This window comes from Rutidosis leptorrhynchoides, chromosome 2, assembly GCF_046630445.1.
Source record: "Rutidosis leptorrhynchoides isolate AG116_Rl617_1_P2 chromosome 2, CSIRO_AGI_Rlap_v1, whole genome shotgun sequence".
NCBI classification, from domain to species: Eukaryota; Viridiplantae; Streptophyta; class Magnoliopsida; order Asterales; family Asteraceae; genus Rutidosis; species Rutidosis leptorrhynchoides.
In genome coordinates, this window is record NC_092334.1 from 54,236,042 (window position 1) to 54,260,541 (window position 24,500).

A 24,500-nucleotide genomic window follows, 5' to 3' on the forward strand; every position below is an offset into this window, starting at 1 on the left:
ATTAGAATTCGTAAAATAACAAAAAAATAGAAACAGAGGAGTGGTGTGGAGTGTTTGCGGGTTAATGTGAGGTCGCGAGTTCGAGTCCCGTCCTGGGCAGTTTCTTTCTTTTTACTGCTCCTAAGGTATTATTTGATATTATTATTATTATTATTATTATTATTATTATTATTATTATTATTATTATTATTATTATTATTATTATTATTATTATTATTATTATTATTATTATTATTATTATTATTATTATTATTATTAAGTATTATTATTATTATTATTATTATTATTACTATATTTATTATTATTAATGTTATGATTAATACTATTGTTATTAAGGTTAAGATTAATTATATAAGATGATAAATTAATATATAAGTATGATCAATATCATTATTATTAAAAAGTATTATGATTATGACAATAAAAGTTTAAAGATATTATCACTAAGATTATAAGAATATATCTAAACGAATGGATTTGAAAACTATGGATAAAATTTTAATTTAAGTGAATTACTAATTATTAGCATTATTATTAATAAAGTTATTATTATTATATTTATTAGTACATCATTATTATTATCAAAAACTATTTTTTTAACACATAAATATTTTATACTTAATACATATACTAATATTTCACATAACAATATAAATAAACCTTGCTAATATTATTTATTTAAAAACGTACATATAACAAACTATTGATTTTTAATATAACACTAAACAATAATGTATATAAATAAATATGAATATATTAATATAACTATATAGATATTAATCATTTTCAAATATATGCACAATTAAATATATAATATATAAATTAAGATATAGTAAATAAATTTGTTCGATTACGATTATGTGTATTAATAAATATACAAATGATATAGGTTCGTGAATCCGATGCAAACCCTATACTTGTTCAATGTCGTTCTATGTATTTTTACTACAAAATACAATACTGTGAGTTTCATTTGATTCCCTTTTTACTCTTTACATATTTGGGACTGAGAATACATGCGCTTTTATAAATGTTTGACGCAATAGACACAAGTACCTTAACTGAATTCTATGATAGAATTATCTGGGATTGGGGTTGATTATTTTGACACGCATTAGCCCCGGTTTCCGTTAGAGCATATGAGCTCCCGAGCCGGGTGGATGGTTTATTATTTATGACATTTTGGCACCGGTTGTCCTATATTTTATAAACATGTGTTCAGCCGTGAGGTGTAAAGACCGGCACAGAGGTTCTATATTTTGAAGGCACATGTATTCAGCCGTGGGGTGAAAGACCGGTACAGATGGTTACTATTATATTGTGAATCCTCACCAGGTGTTCTTCATATGAAAGATGTTTTTTTTGTGCAGTTGGAATGGGACTTCTGCACGTTTTATAATATTTAAAATCTTGTGGTCTATTAAAATGATGAAAATGAAATGATTACTATAAACTAATGAACTCACCAACCTTTTGGTTGACACTTGAAAGCATGTTTATTCTCTGGTTTGAAAGAAATCTTTCACCGTGCATTAGCTCATTTTAAGGACATTACTTGAAGTCATTCATGACATATTTCAAAAGACGTTGCATTCGAGTCATTAAATTTCATTAGAGATTATTATTAAGTAAATGACGGATAGGGTCATTTATAGTTGGATATTATGAAATGGTATGCATACCTGTCAACTTTCGATGTAATGAAAGTTTGTCTTTTAAAAACGAATACAATGTTTGTAAAATGTATCATTTAGAGGTCAAGTACCTTTCGATGAAATCAACTATTATGAATCGTTATAATCGATATGGACTTCGTCTGGATGGATTAGGATGGGGCGTTTCAGTTGGTATCAGAGCGGTGGTCTTAGCGAACCAGGTCTGCATTAGTGTGTCTAACAGGTAGTTGTTAAGATGCATTAATGAGTCTGCATTAGTGTGTCTAACAGGTAGTTGTTAGGATGCATTAGTGAGTCTGCATTAGTGTGACTAACAGCTAGTTGTTAGGATGTATTGGTGAAGTCTGGACTTCGACCTCGTAGTTGTTAGGTTATATTATTAAGTCTGGACTTGAACCTGGTCCACATGTCAAAAGTTTTGCTTATCATTTCGTGTCAAAAATTACCTGCTTATCATTCTTAGTCTAGACACATCTTACTGTATTGATTGCATGAATAGTTTATAGAAAAAATTCATATCTTAGCGTATCTGCTAAATCATATCTTAGCGTATCTGTTACTGTAGACTTTATCTGACACGTTTCCTTAATTCTCTTCGTAATCTACGAAATCTTCTGTACTATGTACAGGTATTCTATGTAATTAGAATATCATCCGATATCCGAAAATCATTTCATATCGAAAAATTCTTTAATTCAATCATACGCAATGGAACTCGCCACTACTTCAAGTCCCTCGGATTCCGATATGGAGTCCCACTCCAGCTCCGAAAGCAGCGTCACCAGAATGAATCAATCAATCAGCCATCCCCAATTCATCTGATGAGTTCGTAGTCGACTTAATCAATGGAGATGAGAAGAAGACGATACGTCCATCAACCAAATTTCCCTCTTGGCAAAGAACCTGAAGCACTTACCGGTGAACCTATTAGAAATACCATTTTCACCCTCATTACCCGAATATCTCGCCATGATTATATACTATCTCAAATTCAAAACCTTATACATCCGCTCGTTCCGACCAACAATCATCCCGGAGGAATCGAAGAAGTCAACGAGTTTCACACCTAAGAAATGATTTTGAAAAATATGGTGCAAAATGTACCAGCTTCAGCAACATTACCGACACCAACAGTACCACCAACAACAACATCTGCATCTCAAGCCTCAATTTCACAATCTATCTCACGAACATCAACGTCATACACACCATAGATACCAAGGAGTACCAACAGCAATTAACAATGAAGTATTGAACCATAACTTCATTAATATTCTGCGAAGAATATGTGGATCCTAATAATTAACGATGAAGTATTGAACCATAAATTCATTAATATTCTGCGAAGAATATGTGGATCCTAGTAATTAACGATGAAGTATTGATCCATAACTTCATTAATATTCTGCGAAGAATATGTGGATCCTAATAGTTTTAGAGATTACTTATTCTAGCTCAAATCGAAAATCAAATGAGTCTAATATTATATTGACTCATTAAATCCATGACTACATCTGAAGAAAATATATATGTATATATATTTTCATAAAGATTGTGATTAAAAAAAAAATCTTTCGTACAAACTGTTAATGATGAAAATATTTTAACGGGTAGGTAATACCCGAGGAATATTTAAGATTTCACATTAATAAGTTACATTGTACATTCTTCAAATCTGATTCAACAGTCATTTCCTATCCTACTTACATCCACAGATAAATGAATCCGTTCACCACAGAATAACCATTTCCATTCAAATTTCATATTTGGATTTTGACCTATCGGAATCCAACAAGTGGCATAATGAAGAAAATATTTGACCAAATAAAATTTGTTAGAAACAAACAAATTAACTATGGGAAATTTTATTAAGAATCCACGCTAACAATATCCTAGCTAACTGTTCAGCTGTGGACTAATCAACTGAGGACTACCAACAGTGGACAATAAAAATGAATTAAAATATTAATTATAACATATGAAACTAAACAATTCTTCAAGTTTTCCACTTGATTTCATCTTAAACCTCATTTGTATCTTGACAATTGCAATCTGTGTTCAAACCTTTCGTGATTCTTGAAAACACCTAAATCGAGAGGACGAACCAATCGCATTTAATCTACGGAAGAAAAGACTTACGCATATAGCTATGCACCTGAAAGCACTCGAAACCTGAGAAAATATTTAACACGTATCTGTACTAATTCCTTTAGCGTTATTATTACCGAAAACAACTTTGATCTCATTTCCAAATTAGCTAATTTTGTCACAGCTTCAGCAAATCAACATCGACCTTTCATTCGAATAAACTCTATTATAACCTTGATTTATAAGTTTGTCTTTCGTCAGTATTACCGTGGAACCGTTTACACCCCATCACATTATCAGAAAACTTAGCAGCAACTTCATTACTCATTGACTTAAGTCTCTCCGAAGAACCATTATGGTTGTTCATTAAAACCATACCATATACTCATCCATATCTTATAACGAGAATTGCCATACCAAGTATCGAGAAATCAGCAATCAGTATTTTGAATCTCGCAGCATTTCTACATCAAAAGTTATATATACATATAACATTTATCTCATAGAATTACGAACTTTCATTCTGAAATTCTGAAAAGCACTTTAGCTTACGAACAGATCTCTGAGTTCTGAAAAATGAATCGAGCAAACATGAAGGAGACCGAGGATAAATACAAGGACTAAACCCTATACTTAAAGAATCCTGATGATTCTGTTTCTGATGAAATCTTTAGCGAATACCTTACTCCTTAACCACTCTAAATCATCATGAATGAATTTCTTCATCACAATTTGATTCTGAAATCCTATGATATCATCGTACCTTTCTTTATTAATATCCTCAATATTTCTGAAGATATCTTCATAAATATTCTCGTTCGATATTAATTATCTCTCTGCGCTATCCGTATTATATCATAAAAGGAAACTGTTTTAGTTTCTATATTCTGCGAACCTTCGAGTTTATATTATGAATGTTTTTGAAGTAGTGTTGGGAACTGATGCATGAATTAGTATAATATAATGACACTTTATCAACGTGATTATATTACAGTAAATCATGCTGAGTTTCTAATGGAACGTGATGATTCACAGAACATACCGTCATCATGTGCCATTTACACGACTCTTACATTCTAACCAATCTCCAAACATATTAAGAACATATTTTCTTAATAGTTCTATCTTTCCGGATATTCTGGTAATTTACCAAATCAAGATCGTGCCATTACGATTTCTTTCTTAGAACATTAACTATGTTCATTCAAAACTTCATACCTATGAATTCTGGACCATTACTCGCTTGACATGAAGTCGGGAAGAGGAGACAAAAGTATGGAACTCTTGAATATAAAAGAAAATATAAAGCTCGATAACAACACATAAATTACAAACCGTGTATATCAATACGTATTGCAACGTAAAGACACGGGAAAATTAATAACACTATAATCTCAAAATAATAGTAGAAGTAAATAAAATCCTCCGGTGGAAGATGAAAGAGAAGAATGACAGATATGAAAGTTAAGAGTATATCAAGGATCAGAATGGGATGGAGCATATTGACAAATGTTTTAAAGTATGAATTAAGGAGAAAGAATAGAAGATGTGAGATATGGAAAATAAGGAAACAAATGGGGTGGATTTATAGTGAAATATCCGACAAAGCAATCGAAACAGATTATTGCATTTAATCAAAGAAGGTCCTGATTTCCTAAATTGCCGAAGAACCAAATCTTATTACGAAGCTTTTCTTTAAATCCCTTAAACTTCGGAAACCAATCATAACTACGTCACCGGTTAAAACGAATTTACGTTTACTCATCTCACTCTTTTGTGATAGCTTCACTCATAAGCTTCGAGTAATCGAATTATCTTATCCATATTACTCAACAGTAAGAAAACTCTATTTATCAGCTCATATTAGTCATGAAAACATTTTTATAGTTAGCCAAGACGACCTCGATCAAATTTCAGGACGAAATTTCTTTAACGGGTAGGTACTGTGATGACCCGGGAATTTCCGACCAATTTTAAACTTTAATCTTTGTATGTTTTCGACACGATAAGCAAAAAAATTTGTAATGTTGAGTCTCGAAAGTTTTAAAATCTATATTCATGTAATCAATTACCTTTTGACCATGCCTGACGATTCACGAACAATTATTTGTAAATAAATATGTATATATATATATGTATATATATATATATATATATATATGTATATATATATATATACATATATATATATATATAAATATATGCACATGGTTTCTATACCTAACTAATATTATATGAAATATATAAGTATTAAATAATCAATATGTGATATTATGTATAATAGATTGTAAGACCCGAATAATTGTAGTGTACATGTGTGTATATAAGTTACTCAAGTTTTGGGGTTTTGGTTGCACATAATTAAAAAGAGAAAAGATGCTGAACTGGGAGGTCGCGCGCCGCGCGGCTAGGTGGCGCGCCGCGCCATCTATCTGCAACAGATTCCTTTCTTCTTTTTAAAATAGATATTTTGAAGGCACTTGTGTAATTTCACTTTGGGGCAGAATTTAATACCCTAGATCAGTTTTGGGGAGCTCATTTACTACTCCCACAACAACCTCATCTCCTCCAATTGAATTTTAGTGAGAGAGTGCAATCCTTGAGAGAGAAAGCTCCATTTAAGGGTGAAAGAGGTTGAATCGGGTCTTGGTGCAAGTTTTAAAGTCGTTCATCTAGTCGATAGCTACGTGGTGATTGTGTTGGTAAGTTATAAAACCCAATTTCTTACTTCAATTGCTTTAAGGGTTAGGTTTTGGGCTAGTGATGAACCAAAGACCCATTTTGTTAGTATTTTGGGGATTTTGGGTGATTATGGGTTATGAAGACTCATTGATGACTAACCTAGGGTTTGAATGTGTTAATTGGACTTTTGAGTCTTAAAATTTGGTTAGTTGGTGGCTAGAACACTTTTGTAATATGTAAATGGGTGTTATTGGATATGGATGACCCAAATGGGTGTGTTGAATTTGAAATGGGTCAAATGAGTCTTTAATGACCTAAGTGGCCTAGCAAGTATGAAAACGAGTTAGCCTTGTGACCTAAATGTGTTTTAAACCCATCTTGACGAATGATTAGGGTTTTGGTGGGTGTTGACCCAAATTAGGGTTAAGGGTGCAAATGGGTTGAAATTGCACCTTGGGTCAAAATGGCTTAGAATGGTGAAAGGGTTTGGTTGACCGACTTGAGTTTGCGTCTAATGAGGTGTATAATATGATAGGTACGTTACTTTGAGGTCTTGCAAGCTCGGGTATCTTTTCACAAGACTTTGAGGTGAGTGGAATAATTATATGTGTATGTATATAATGTATCTATTTGTTGTAGCGTGAAATGTGTAGTGTCGAGGTGCTAAGACACCATGTTTCACGTGAAGAGTGTAGCATCGAGGTGTTAAGATGCCACTCGGGTGTAGCATCGAGGTGTTAAGATGCCACCTAGGAGTGTAGTGTCGAGGTGTTAAGACACCACTCCGTAAATTAATGAGTGATGCATCGAGGTGTTAATATGCCACTCGGGGTGATGTGCCGAGGTGTTAAGGTGCCACCCTAGGGGTTAGTGGTGCGAGGGGTTAAGTGCCCTAACGGATGTTGTGAACACCGATGGCGTTTTCGCGAGCGCCGTTCCCTTGTACTATTGGTTAACCATGGTTATTTGTGTTGTAAGCATATTATATTATTCGAGTTATATTCATATGCGGTTGTTATGCTAGCTTGTGGTATTAGAGATTTATAGCTTGCTATTGTGACGATAAGCTAAATGTGTATGCTAGCGTGTTTGCGGTTTGGTGTGTAAGTGTATGCAAGTAGGTATAATTATATATGTATTCGTATAATTATTGCATTCACTAAGCTTTGCTTACCCTCTCGTTGTTTACTATTTTTATAGGTTATGTTGTGGACAAGGGTAAGGGCATTATCATGGAATAGAGATTCCTGCTTTGTTGATTAGGGCACGCTTTTTGGAAGTTTAGTTCTTGGAGTTTGACCGAGACTTGGGTAGTTTAATCCCAAACGCCATACTCGTAGTGTAGTTTGGTACTTAAACTTTTTGGCGGTCGAAACTCATATTTTGTATTAAACTCGTAAAACGGCCGAAGTGGGCCCCGCTTTGTAAAACTTATTTTACGTTTGAATTGTGTTAGTTTTACATATTTGAATGTGTGGTTAAAAGGGTGTCATCTAAAAATGTCGGGAACTAGTCGATCTTTTTCGCATTTTGAGACTTTCCGGACAGACCCGAATGGCGCGCCGCGCGGCCATCCTGGCGCGCCGCGCCAGTTCACTGTGCAGCAATTTTTTTTTTATTTTGTATTTTTCACGTGGTTTGCTCGCGGGTTGGTTTGGGTTGTTACAAGTGGTATCAGAGCCTGGTCTAAGGGATTTAGGTGACTTGAGATAGGCGTCTAGACTTAGAATTTTTGTGTGTGCGCTATGCGGGACTTGTAGGACTTTGGGTCGGATCGGGATTAGTTTGTGCATAGGTTTATGTAAACTAGTCATGCGCTATTTGTTATGTATGTTTAGCGAGCATCGAGCGAGATGGACGTTGTACTAGCAAGTTAATGCGACGTGCTCGCGTAACAATGATTAGCTACCATTATTACGGGCGCAAATCGTGTCTAACAAGTAATGTACGACGATTGTTGAGCGAGATGGAGTAGTGTGGCGTATGTGTATGTATATATATATATATATATATATATATATATATATATATATATATATATATATATATATATATATATATATATATATATATATATATAATTTGTCCTTCCGTTGGTGGTTTAACCTAATTCGTTTTATAGAATGAAGACGAGAAACGGTCCCGAACATGATAACGGAAGTACAAGCGAGGACGCCGAGTTCTCAACTAAGGTCGAGGCCGTCTTTAAGAAGTTAAAAGCGGATTTTCTTGCGGACGTTCGAAAGGTCTTTCAAGATTCAGTTGATGAGCAAATAACCGATCTAATTAATGAACGAATGAAGGCCACTATCGAAGAGGCCCTTGACGCTAGGAATATCTATCCTCGCGGTGAAGGAGGTGAAGGAAGGCGGGACTTCCACTACAAGAACTTCAAGGATGCTCAACCCCCGATGTTTAATGGGGTGCGGGATCCTTTAAAAAGTACATGTTGGATCTCCGATATTGAGGGAGCTTTCCGTACCGCGAAATGTCCTCCCGAAAAGAAGACGAGGTATGGTTCTAGCATGTTACGCGAAGAAGCTAAGTTGTGGTGGGACGATAAAATCAACTTGTATGGTGAAGAACAATGTATGGGCTTGACATGGGAGGAGTTCAAGAAAGAATTTTTCAGAGAATACCGAACTTCATCCGATCTCGATAGAATTCGGGACGAGTTGCACCATTTGCAACAAGGGTCAATGGACTTGGTTACACTCAAGTCTACATTCTTGGCAAAGACTCGTTTTTGCCCGGAATATGTGGGTGATGATCATAAGCTCATGAAGGATTTCTACCGTACTTTGAATGATGAGTACAAGGGGAAGATTAGTCGGGGTATGGCTAAGTCTTTTGATGAATTGTTCGAGTTGGCTCGGGGTTTTGAACCAGAGGTTCCAAGAAAGAGTGATTTCATGTTTTCCAAAAGAAAATTTGAAGGTTTTAGTTACTCTAACGCCTCAAGCAAGAAAAGCAAGAGCAAGAGGGGGGCCGAAAGTGTCAATAGTGCAAAGAAGGGCACTACCGGCGGGTTTTCTTATACGTGCTACAATTGTGGGCAACCTGGTCATATGGCTCATGAGTGTCCGAAACCATCTTCCGGAAACAAAGTCACTTGTTTTAATTGCGGCAAAGAGGGGCATAAGAAGCCGGAGTGTCCCGATTTGCGAAATGATAATGTTAAGCGGTTAGAGAAGGCGGCAGGTACGGCAAGGGGTCGAAATTATTTGATGACCAATGATGAAGCCAAGCAATCAAACGAAGTTGTCTCAGGTACCTTCGTGGTTAATTCTAATCCGGCAAGAATTCTTTTTGATAGCGGTGCAAATTTGTCGTTTGTGTCTCCTAGATTTGTGCCTAAACTTGATAGACCGTTAGCTAAGTTAAGTCATCCGGTAGAAGTTGAAATAGCGAACGGCAAGACGGTGCTAGTGGTCGATGTGTGTGAAAATTGTGATGTTGTTTTTGGTGCCGAAACCTTTAAAATTGATCTTATTCCAATGACCTTGGGCGACTTTGATATTGTCGTTGGTATGGATTGGCTCGATCGTTATAGAGCCGATATTGCCTGCCATGATAAGTTTATTCGTATGAAGACCCCAAGTGGGGGAGAGTTGGTTATTCATGGTGATAAACGAAGGAGACCGGTGCCGATATGCACTTTTGCACGGGCACGTCGTTTTGTTGTTAGTGGTGGCATGGATTTCCTTGCTCATGTTGTCGATACTCGTAATGAGCCGCCACCCATTCGTGAAATTCCGGTTGTTAGTGATTTCGAAGACGTTTTTCCGGACGAATTACCGGGTGTTCCGGCGAAAAGACAAGTTGAATTTCGCATCGAGTTGGTTCCGGGGGCTACCCCCATTGCTAAAACTCCTTATCGCTTAGCGTCAACGGAGATGCAAGAGTTGTTAAATCAAATTCAAGAATTGCTCGAGAAGGGTTTTATTCGACCGAGTGCTTCACTGTGGGGCGCTCCGGTGTTATTTGTGAAGAAGAAAGATGGTAGTATGCGTATGTGCATTGATTACCGTGAGTTGAATAAAGTGATGATCAAGAATCGTTATCCATTACCTAGGATTGACAATTTATTTGATCAACTTCAAGGTGCAACGTATTTCTCTAAGATCGACCTATGATCCGGCTATCACCAAATGCGGGTCCGTGAGGAAGACATCGAGAAAATGGCTTTTCGAACGCGTTATGGGCATTTTAAATTCGTAGTTATGCCTTTTGTTCTTACGAATGCACCGGCGGCATTCATGGACCTTATGAACCGAGTGTGCCAACCTATGTTGGACAAGTCGGTAATTATGTTCATCGATGATATACTTGTTTATTCGAAGGGTATGAACGAACATGAACGTCATTTGCGTGAAGTTTTGAAGACCTTATGAAAGGAGAAGTTGTATGCTAAGTTCTCCAAATGTAAATTTTGGCTAAGGGAAGTCCAATTCCTTGGTCATATTGTGAACAAAGACGGTATTCAAGTAGATCCGGGGAAGATAGAGACAGTGAAGAGTTGGGGACGACCGACTACGCCTACGAAAATCTGAAGTTTTCTCGAATTGGCCGGTTATTATCGTCAGTTTATCCAAGACTTTTCTAAGATTGCTTCTCCATTAACGAAGTTGACGAGAAAGAATGCTAAGTTTAATTGGAAGAACGAGCAAGAAATTACTTTTCAATTGCTAAAAGGGAAGTTGTGTCAAACTCCGGTGTTAGTATTACCGGAAGGTGTGGAAGATATGACGGTTTATTGTGATGCTTCGCTAAATGGGCTCGGGTGTGTTCTGATGCAAAGAGGTAAAGTCATCGCTTATGCCTCTCGACAATTAAAGGAACACGAAACAAGATATCCGACTCATGATCTTGAGTTGGCGGCGGTTGTGCATGCGTTGAAAATTTGGAGCCATTACTTGTATGGTGTCAAGTGTACGATTTATTCGGATCATAAGAGTTTGAAACATCTCTTTAATCAATGAGATTTGAATTATCGCCAACGTAGGTGGATGGATGTGGTGAAAGACTACGATTGTGAAATACTTTATCATCCAGGTAAGGCGAATGTTGTCGCGGATGCGTTGAGTCGAAAGAGTCAACATCCGGCGATAAAAGTGGGGTCATTACGTTTGATTATTTCCAACGATTTTCTTGAGAAGCTTGGCGAGATTCAAATAGAGGCTTACGTTCACAATAAGCATGTGGAACGAATCGTGGGCCAATCGGAGTTCATTACTATGGGCCCGCATGGTTTGTTGTCCTTTCAAGGAAGGGTGTGGGTGCCTAAGATGGGTGATTACCGAAGGGTGCTACTTGATGAAGCACATAAGTCAAAATATTCCATTCATCCGGGCACAACAAAAATGTATCATGACTTGAAGAAAGATTATTGGTGGCTGGGCATGAAACGTGATGTTGTGAAGTATGTTGAGCAATGTGTCACGTGTTTACAAGTAAAAGCCGAACACCAAAAGCCGTATGGTAAGTTGCAACCGTTAGAAATCTCGAAATGGAAATGGGAGCACATTACCATGGATTTCATTACAAAGTTACCTAAAACGGCGAGAACCTAATTCGATTCAATTTGGGTTATAGTTGACCGATTGACAAAAAGCGCTTTGTTTCTTCCCATTAAAGAAGCGATATCGTCGGAGGCCTTGGCTAATTTGTTTATCAAGGAAGTGGTCTCGCGACATGGAGTTCCTATATCTATTATTTCGGATCGAGATACCCGTTTTACATCTCGGTTTTGGGAAAAGTTTCATGAAGATATGGGTACGCAATTGAAGTTGAGCACGGCGTATCATCCTCAAACGGACGGTCAAACCGAACGTACGAATCAAACTTTGGAAGATATGCTATGAGCGTGCATCATTGACTTCGGTGGTAGTTGGGACGAGCATTTGCCTTTGGTGGAATTCTCGTACAATAATAGTTATCATACTAGTATCGGGATGCCACCTTACGAAATGCTTTATGGACGTAGGTGTCGAACTCCCGTTTGTTGGGGAGAAGTGGGTCAAAGAGAGATCGGGAGTACTGATTTGGTTTTAGAGACCAATAGCAAGATCGATTTAATTCGGGAACATTTGAAGAAGGCTCAAGATAGGCAAATGCCGATAGACGTAGGCGATTGATTGAGTTCCAAGAAGGCGATATGGTGATGCTTAAGGTTTCGCCATGGAAGGGTATTATTCGATTTCGAAAACGGGGAAAGTTAGCTCCTCGGTTTATTGGGCCGTTCAAGGATTTAGCTCGTGTTGGTGAAGTTGCATATCGATTAGAATTATCCGAAGAGCTTGCGAGGATCCATAATACATTTCATGTTTCCCACCTCCGTAAGTGTCTTGCAGATGATTCCTCATGGATGCCTTTAGACGAGATCGAGCTAAACAACAAGTTAGAATATGTCGAAGAACCGATTGCTATCCTTGATGAGAAGGTGAAAATGTTGAGGAATAAAGAGGTGAGGACCTTTAAGGTTCAATGGCGACGAAGTAAAGGTTCCGAGTTCACTTGGGAGCCCGAAGAGTTCGTGTTGGTTTATCTTCCCTCGTGTCATGCGGCTTGGATTGCGAGGACGCAATCCGAATAAGTGGGGGAGAGTTGTAAGACCCGAATAATTGTAGTGTACATGTGTGTATATAAGTTACTCAAGTTTTGGGGTTTTGGTTGCACATAATTAAAAAGAGAAAAGATGCTGAACTGGGAGGTCGCGCGCCGCGCGGCTAGGTGGCGCGCCGCGCCATCTGTCTGCAACAGATTCCTTTCTTCTTTTTAAAATAGATATTTTGAGGGCAATTGTGTAATTTCACTTTGGGGCAGAATTTAATACCCTAGATCAGTTTTGGGGAGCTCATTTACTACTCCCACAACAACCTCATCTCTTCCAATTGAATTTTAGTGAGAGAGTGCAATCCTTGAGAGAGAAAGCTCCATTTAAGGGTGAAAGAGGTTGAATCGGGTCTTGGTGCAAGTTTTAAAGTCGTTCATCTAGTCTATAGCTACGTGGTGATTGTGTTGGTAAGTTATAAAACCCAATTTCTTACTTCAATTGCTTTAAGGGTTAGGTTTTGGGCTAGTGATGAACCAAAGACCCATTTTGTTAGTATTTTAGGGATTTTGGGTGATTATGGGTTATGAAGACTCATTGATGACTAACCTAGGGTTTGAATGTGTTAATTGGACTTTTGAGTCTTAAAATTTGGTTAGTTGGTGGCTAGAACACTTTTATAATATGTAAATGGGTGTTATTGGGTATGGATGTCCCAAATGGGTGTGTTGACTTTGAAATGGGTCAAATGAGTCTTTAATGACCTAAGTGGCCTAGCAAGTATGAAAACGAGTTAGCCTTGTGACCTAAATGTGTTTTAAACCCATCTTGACGAATGATTAGGGTTTTGGTGGGTGTTGACCCAAATTAGGGTTAAGGGTGCAAATGGGTTGAAATTGCACCTTGGGTCAAAATGGCTTAGAATGGTGAAAGGGTTTGGTTGACCGACTTGAATTTGCATTTAATGAGGTGTATAATATGATAGGTACGTTACTTTGAGGTCTTGCAAGCTCGGGTATCTTTTCACAAGACTTTGAGGTGAGTGGAATAATTATATGCGTATGTATATAATGTATCTATTTATTGTAGCTTGAAATGTGTAGTGTCGAGGTGCTAAGACACCATGTTTCACGTGAAGAGTGTAGCATCGAGGTGTTAAGATGTCACTCGGGTGTAGCATCGAGGTGTTAAGATGCCACCTAGGAGTGTAGTGTCGAGGTGTTAAGACACCACTCCGTAAATTAATGAGTGATGCATCGAGGTGTTAAGATGCCACTCGGGGTGATGTGCCGAGGTGTTAAGGTGCCACCCTAGGGGTTAGAGGTGTGAGGTGTTAAGTGCCCTAACGGATGTTGTGAACACCGATGGCGTTTTCGCGAGCGCCGTTCCCTTGTACTATTGGTTAACCATGGTTATTTGTGTTGTAAGCATATTATATTATTCGAGTTATATTCATATGCAGTTGTTATGCTAGCTTGTGGTATTGGAGATTTATAGCTTGCTATTGTGACGATAAGCTAAATGTGTATGCTAGCGTGTTTGCAGTTTGGTGTGTAAGTGTATGCAAGTAGGTATAATTATATATGTATTTTTATAATTATTGCATTCACTAAGCTTTGCTTACCCTCTCGTTGTTTACTATTTTTATAGGTTCGGTTGTGGACAAGGGTAAGGGCATTATCATGGAATAGAGATTCCCGCTTTGTTGATTAGGGCACGCTTTTTGGAAGTTTAGTTCTTGGAGTTTGACTGAGACTTGGGTAGTTTAATCCCAAACGCCATGCTCGTAGTGTAGTTTGGTACTTAAACTTTTTGGCGGTCGAAACTTATATTTTGTATTAAACTAGTAAAACGGCCGAAGTGGGCCCCGCTTTGTAAAACTTATTTTACGTTTGAATTGTGTTAGTTTTACATATTTGAATGTGTGGTTAAAAGGGTGTCGTCTAAAAATGTCGGGAACTAGTCGATCTTTTTCGCATTTTGAGACTTTCCGAACAGACCCGAATGGCGCGCCGTGCGGCCATCCTGGCGCGCCGCGCCAGTTCACTGTGCAGCAAATTTTTTTTATTTTGTATTTTTCACGTGGTTTGCTCGCGGGTTGGTTTGCGTTGTTACATAGTTGTTATTAAATATTACATACTTAATAATATGTAAAAGCAATATATTAAATTACTAAAGGATAAAAATATAATTGTCATATTTATAATATTAGTACTTTCATTAAAATAAAGATTTATATCAATATCAGTATTAATAGTATCATTAATATTATTATATAGATATGAAATTTGATACAATAAAATTGTTATAATTATTACTAATATTAGTGTTACCATTATTAATAAAATTATTATTATACATAATGATAAATTATGAATTTTGTCATTTTAAATTTCATTATTATTATTAAAAACTAATAGTTAACATTAATAATTGTATTATTATTATTATTATGTTCCTTTATATATTTAATATACAAATATACATATATAGTTATACAAATAAAGATATATGTAAATATATATACATATGCAAAATTACAGTTACAAATATATATGGATAAATAAGTGTATACAGTTATGTAAATAAATAAATACGATGTATATACATATATAAACATGGTATATACATATATAGATTCAGAGAAATTGCATATTCAGTTTCCCATCGCTTTCAATACTCTATGTAATTTGTTTCTGTCTCTAAAGATCTGTACTAACGATTCTAATATCAGTAATATCCAAAAATCGTTAGCCATCACATTCAACCTTTTGTATTTTTTTTTCTTCTTTCTGTCCTTCATGTCTGCGTGAGTAAAGGGCGACTTCAATTGTCAATACAAAACAAACAACGATCATATCATATATACTACTTCAATTATTAAATTACAATCTATATCTAATTCGATCTTCACAATGCAAATGGGAATCAAATTTAACGAAAACAAAACTCACACAATCATTTACAATCACCATCTCCTTCACCTTTTCTCTATGACTCTCTCTTATATTTCTTTGTGTATTCGAATCACTTCAACATAAACCGCCACCAACATCATATTATTATTGCTACTGCAGTTCCACTTTGAATCCATGTCACTATTGTCTGCTACAACTGCTATACAAGTTCTGTTTTAAGCCAAAAACCCAAACGACCATTACCTTTTCTGCTACTGTACTTGCAGCCAAAAGCAACCCAAACTGCCACCTTTTGATATAACCACACGAACACTCCCACTCCCCGTTTTGTTCTTACTGTACCAACTCCTAATACGATCGAATAAAACTCCATAAAAGGCTGCTGTAAGCGTGTCTTTTTCTTTCCCTCATATTGCTATAGCTTCGTTTTTTCTTCTTCTGTTGAACATAAGTGAAACGAGAATGATTGAGCATGTTTATTGTTTTGAAAAATTGATGAAATGGTGTAATAAACATTGCATTTTAAATAGACTAGTGGGACAAAGGAAGAGCTCATGACCAATACACTAATCAAACAAAACCCCACTTCACCCACTACTTAAAGCTATTAAGTTGTGCTTAACCAAATATCACGTTCGAAATATTCTAATACCTCATCACCGATTTTTTTTTTTGTTTCCCATTTGTTGGACATGTGCTAATGGTGGACCAAGTATCTATTAACTTTACGTACCAAATCTTATCTGGTAATGGCAATTGGGACTTAGTTGATGGAAGCCAATCTTAGATTTTTAAAATTTAAAACAGGCCATACTATTTTTGATAGGCCACGAATTTGTTTATTGGTGGGTCGAGGAGCATACATCATCATATGGATTATGGGTACTTGATTAAACAAATTTAGTTATAACGCAAGTGGGTTTGTGCTCTTTTTCTTTTTGGCGACACCCAAAAACAATACCACAAGCGTGGGTCACGTTCAAGAATTGGATGGATACAACTAATGTTTTGATTAGTTAATACATATTCTTTTTCTACATTGGTTACCGAATTATATATAGGTTAGTGGCCACGTTCTATTATTTTTTATACTCAGCCGTGAATTAAGTAGGAGGTGAGTAGAATATTGAGGATGATGAAGATAACGAGGATGATAATGTTTCTGTTTTCCTTCGGCTACTACTGCTACCCTACAATTTGCTGCTTGTATTCTGTACAAAAACCCAATACAAATAAATGTTACGGTGGAGTTTAAAAGAAGAAGAAAAGGAACCGAAATTTTTTATTTGTCTTGGGTCAATTAAACTTGCTTTGGGCTGTATTGGGTTATCATGTTGGTTTACAATTGGGCCGTGACATAATAAGGTTTTGGGCTATGGATTTTTGATCGAGTTCAAATCCGGATGAAATAGATGAATACGAAAATAAGGATAAAAGAAATTAGAATTCGTAAAATAACAAAAAAATAGAAACAGAGGAGTGGTGTGGAGTGTTTGCGGGTTAATGTGAGGTCGCGAGTTCAAGTCCCGTCCTGGGCAGTTTCTTTCTTTTTACTGCTCCTAAGGTATTATTTGATATTATTATTATTATTATTATTATTATTATTATTATTATTATTATTATTATTATTATTATTATTATTATTATTATTATTATTATTATTATTATTATTATTATTAAGTATTATTATTATTATTACTATATTTATTATTATTAATGTTATGATTAATACTATTGTTATTAAGGTTAAGATTAATTATATAAGATGATAAATTAATATATAAGTATGATCAATATCATTATTATTAAAAAGTATTATGATTATGACAATAAAAGTTTTAAAGATATTATCACTAAGATTATAAGAATATATCTAAACTAATGGATTTGAAAACTATGGATAAAATTTTAATTTAAGTGAATTACTAATTATTAGCATTATTATTAATAAAGTTATTATTATTATATTTATTAGTACATCATTATTATTATCAAAAACTATTTTTTTAACACATAAATATTTTATACTTAATACATGTACTAATATTTCACATAACAATATAAATAAACCTTGCTAATATTATTTATTTAAAAACGTACATATAACAAACTATTGATTTTTAATATAAAACTAAACAATAATGTATATAAATAAATATGAATATATTAATATAACTATATAGATATTAATCATTTTCAAATATATGCACAATTAAATATATAATATATAAATTAAGATATAGTAAATAAATTTGTTCGATTACGATTATGTGTATTAATAAATATACAAATGATATAGGTTCGTGAATCCGATGCAAACCCTATACTTGTTCAATGTCGTTCTATGTATTTTTACTACAAAATACAATACTGTGAGTTTCATTTGATTCCCTTTTTACTCTTTACATTTTTGGGACTGAGAATACATGCGCTTTTATAAATGTTTGACGCAATAGACACAAGTACCTTAACTGCATTCTATGATAGAATTACCTGGGATTGGGGTTGATTATTATGACACGCATTAGCCCCAATTTCCATTATAGCGTATGAGCTCCCGAGCCGGGTGGATGGTTTATTATTTATGACATTTTGGCACCGGTTGTCCTATATTTTATAAACATGTGTTCAGCCGTGGGATGTAAAGACCGGCACAGAGGTTCTATATTTTGAAGGCACATGTATTCAGCCGTGGGGTGAAAGACCGGCACAGATGGTTACTATTATATTGTGAATCCTCACCAGGTGTTTCTTCATATGAAAGATGTTTTTTTTTGTGCAGTTGGAATGGGACTTCTGCACGTTTTATAATATTTAAAATCTTGTGGTCTATGAAAATGATGAAAATGAAATGATTACTATAAACTAATGAACTCACCAACCTTTTGGTTGACACTTGAAAGCATGTTTATTCTCAGGTTTGAAAGAAATCTTCCGCCGTGCATTAGCTCATTTTAAGGACATTACTTGAAGTCATTCATGACATATTTCAAAAGACGTTGCATTCGAGTCATTAAATTTCATTAGAGATTATTATTAAGTAAATGACGGATAGGGTCATTTATAGTTGGATATTATGAAATGGTATGCATACCTGTCAACTTTCGATGTAATGAAAGTTTGTCTTTTAAAAACGAATGCAATGTTTGTAAAATGTATCATTTAGAGGTCAAGTACCTTGCGATGAAATCAACTATTATGAATCGTTATAATCGCTATGGATTTCGTCCGGATGGATTAGGACGGGGCGTTTCAATGGTTAAGCTTTGTGATGGTGTGTTCTTGATGGTTGAAGAAACAGAAACTAGATAGATGATAAGGTAGTTTTGGGTTGATAACATGATGAAGGTGGTGATTGATATTAGCGTGATCAAAGTGGGTTTTCTTTTGTTTCTGTTTTTCTTCATGAATATAATAACAGATATGTATAAGATGGTTGAGTAAATAAAGCAATAGCTAGATTGGTTCATAATTGATGTATGAAATCGACTTGTAGAAAACTAAAGACAGAAAGTACAGGTAGTTTCAATCAGAGAAGAAATTTGAGGAAGAAAATAAAAAGGCAGATAATAATGGATGACAGATTTCGTACTATATGCTTCCTAACCATTTGTTTCCATCTGATTCTAATTTATAAGTATTAATATGTTATTAATAAAAATACTGATAATTAAATAACAAAATTACTAATAATAATAATAATAATATTTATAATAATAACATCAATAATCAATAATAATAATAATAATAATAATAATAATAATAATAATAATAATAATAATAATAATAATAATAATAATAATAATAATAATAATAATAATATCAATAATAATAATAATAATATCAATAAAAAATAATACTACTAATAAGAATATTTAATCTTTATAAATTATATATATTACAATATATATAATATTACTTATGTATTGAATTCACATATATACATATATATTCATTTGTTAATCCTTAATTATTATGTATCATTTTTTACATATCTAATTCAAATGTTTAGATTATATTTTATAATTTCAATTTATTATATCTACTTACATTTATATATAATTATACACCTATTTATTTACAAACAATTGTCGTGAATCGTCGGGCATAGTCAAAGGTCAAATGAATACAGGAACATAGCTCAAAGTTTTTGAGACTCAATATTACAGACTTTGCTTATCGTGTCGGATTCATATTAAGATTAAGTTTAAATTTGGTCGGAAATTCCCGGGTCATCACAGAACCCAAATGCAATTTTACGCTACGGGTTAAGAACCTATTTAGATTATTACGGGGCTGTTGGACATTACGAATGAAAGGACCCATTCATATACATTATAAACGATTCACAATAGTTGATTACATCGCGAGGTATTTGACCTCTATATGATACCTTTTACAAACATTGCATTTGTTTTTAAAAGACAAACTTTCTTTACATCGAAAATTGACAGGCATGCATACCATTTCATAATATCCAACTATAAATGACCTAATCTGTCATTTACTTAATAATAATCTCTATTGAATTCAACCACTTGAATGCAACGTCTTTTGAAATATGTCATGAATGACTCCAAGTAAGATCTCTAAAATGAGCTAATGCACAGCGGAAGATTTCTTTCAAACCTGAGAATAAACATGCTTTAAAGTGTCAACCAAAAGGTTGGTGAGTTCATTAGTTTATCATAATCATTCATTTCCATCATTTTAATAGACCACAAGAATTTCATTTCCAGTTCTCATAAATATACGTCCCATGCATAGAGGCAAAAATCATTCATATGGTGAACACCTGGTAACCGACATTAACAAGATGCATATAAGAATATCCCCTATCATTCCGGGAAATCCTTCGGATATGATAAAAACGAATTCGAAGTACTAAAGCATCCGGTACTTGGATGGGGTTCGTTAGGCCCAATAGATCTATCTTTAGGATTCGAGTCAATTAGGCGTGCACTAATTCTCAAAATTAGTGATGTTCCCTAATTCTTAGGCTACCAAGCAAAAAGGGGCGTATTCGGCTTCGATCATTCAACCATATAATGTAGTTTCGATTACTTGTGTCTATTTCGTGAAATATTTATAAAAATTATGCATGTATTCTCAGCCCAAAAATATAAAGGGTAAAAAGTCAAATGAAACTCACCATACTGTATTTCGTAGTAAAAATACATATAACATCATTGAACAAGTGCAAAGTTGGTCTTGGATTCACGAACCTATATTAATTATATATATTTATATGTTGATTAATATTTGTCTAACAATTTAGGTCAAGTCATAGTGTACCACAATCCTAATGCTCGAGTCTAATATGCAATAGTCAACAAAAGTTAATTTGACTCAAAATGATTTCCAAAATTTATACATGATTATTATATAGTTTAAATATCGTCGTTTTATATTTTTAAAAGATTTTATTAGAGTAAATAATTCATTTGTTAATAAATAAAATTTCATATAGAAATATACATTTATATATCTTAAGTAATAAAATCTATAAAGTTCATTTAATATCATAAAAATATTATAATAGGTTTTATTAAGGTAATTATATTATTTGTATTACATATTTATTTGATAAAATAATATTGATAATAATAACAAGTAAAAGTTGTATTATTTTGTGATAATAATAAAAATATCAATATTTATATTTATTAAAAATGATATTATGATAAAATGATAATCCTAATTACGATGACTTTAATATTTACGATACTTTTTAATATTAACTTTAAAATAATAATTTTATTTAAAAATGATAATAATAATAATAATGATATTTTATGATAGCAATGACATTTCTATTATAAATGATGTTTTTAGAAAAAATATTAATAATACTTTTAATAATAATAAATTGATAAAAATAATAAGAACGATAATTTTTATTTAGATTAATATCTTACAATATTTTAATTTCATCATAATATTCATAACTCATTATTTCCTAATTGATTTGTTAGTAGCTTTTAAATCGTCTTTTATATCGCGTTCATTTTAATAATAATAATAGTAATCATAATAATTGAGTGTTACTAATATTAGTTTTAATTATAATAATACTAATAATAATAAATATTATGATAATGATAATACTAATAACTATTTTAATGATAATAATAATAATAATTCTAACTATAAATTTAATATAATAGCGATAGTAATAATAATTTTTAATGATAATACTTTGTATAGGTAAAGGTAATGATAATAATAATAATAATAATAATAATAATAATAATAATAATAATAATAATAATAATAATAATAATAATAATAATAATAATAATTAGACAAAAATTAGAACGATGATAATAACGACGATAATAATAATCATTTTAATAATAATACAAAAATTCAATTGACTATAACTTCTAATTCGTTCATCAAAACCATTCGATATCTAAATGAAAAGTTCTTAATTTTTCGCTAGCTTTCCAACGACATGCATATCTTATACCTTATCTCAACCGCATAGGTTACTAATTTAAGATTCAACATAACCTATCTAAGGGCAATATCAAAAGTACAAGCATGCATAATTCTAAATACTCGAGCACTAGTCAAGGATACACTATTAATATAGAAAAGTTAAGTTATGAGTGCTCACGTATCAATATTGAGATTTAATATTGCAGGAAAAGTATGTAGACGCAACGGAGATGATAAACACTAAATTGACCTCACGAGCATATCCATGAACCATACCCATCACCTCCATAGCTATAACCCATAATTTCATTAGTCCTCTCATACTCATAAAATTCAAGTTGTAACAACTCGCGAGTACCCCTTGTCGTAGTATTTTATGTATAATTAATAGTATTTATACTAACACTAATACTACTAATAATAATATTAAGATTAATAATAATAATAATCTTAATAATAATAATAATAAATAAATTACATAAATATTACGGAGTATAAGAGATCAGAGGAAGAGACTTGAGAGATATATAATGAAATTGGAACTAGTGGAATCGAGCGACTTTAATCATGTTACCACCACCTAACCCCCATGCGATTGCATGGGGTTTGTGAGGTTGAACCATGCACTCGCATGGCTAAGGGGAAAGGTTCAAGTTCATACCATTTTTCATGCCGACACCTTTTTTTATTAATATTATATATATATATATATATATATATATATATATATATATATATATATATATATATAATTTATATAATTACTTATATATTATATTATATTTACGCTCATGGTAAAAATGTAATTTTTACTAAAATGACATGGACGTTGTCACTCGACTCATGTATCACTTTCGGTTTTTCTAGCGCACTTTCGTAAGTTTAGAAAACTTGCCTTTTACATTACGTGACGTGTACCCTTAATAATAATTTGACTTATTTATCAATAAATTACTTTATGAAAAATGTGACTTATATAATTGAGTGTTGTGGTTATTTGCTTCTATAAATCAGTGGCTCGTTGTTTGTCAAAATATTTTATTTCAAATCAGGACGTTTTATGACTAAGTTAAAAATATATATATTCTTATTTAAAATTGTAAATTTGCATAATATATATATATATATATATATATATATATATATATATATATATATATATATATATATATATATATATATATATATATATATATATATATATATATATATATATATATATATATATATATATATATATATATATATATTTGAAATATTTATCTAATGATATAATATTTAGTCTTTCAAAACCAATTACATTTCAAAGTTCGTATAATATAACTCGTTTTAAATAGTAGTAGTTATCTTACTAAATAATATTTTTAATATGAAAACTAAATAATGGATTTATCAAGGGATATGAGTTAATCAAAGTGAAACACACTTTTGAAGTTTAAATGAGAATGTTTACTAATTTTTGACTAACTTTCGTTAACGACACTTTGTTTTTATTTGTAGGGTCACTTTACCAATTTCCGAATAGGGTTAAAAAGAATAGATTTCTTAAATCAAAGTGGACCTCTCAACAGAGACTCGTAAATCATAATTCAATGTGTCTGATAATTCAATCCGTCGATAATTATTTTAAATATATTTTAAAACAACAACGTTCATGTAAAGTATTATACGTCTAATACTTGTTAACGTTTTCAAGTTATAACATACATATATATATATATATATATATATATATATATATATATATATATATATATATACATATATAACCATATCCGTTCCTATAATGGTTCGTGAATCTTTGGAATTTGGTCGAGGTTAAATGAATGTATGGACACAGTTTAAAATTCTTGAGATTCAACATACAAACTTTGCTTATCGTGTCGGGAATATATAAAGATTAAAGTTTAAATTTGGTCGAAAATTTCCGGGTTGTCACAACGAAACCCTCGTCCTTTTGATGACATTACAACATGCTACCTAGCCAATGGTCATAACGGTTATTTTCCACAAGACCAAGGATGGGAAGTCGTCTTAGTAAAACCAGAATGCATGACTTGTTTCTGGACTTATGAATTACGTGTCTTTATTTCCTTTGCTGAACAACTTGCGTATTAACTAGATTTATCTTCAAAACTG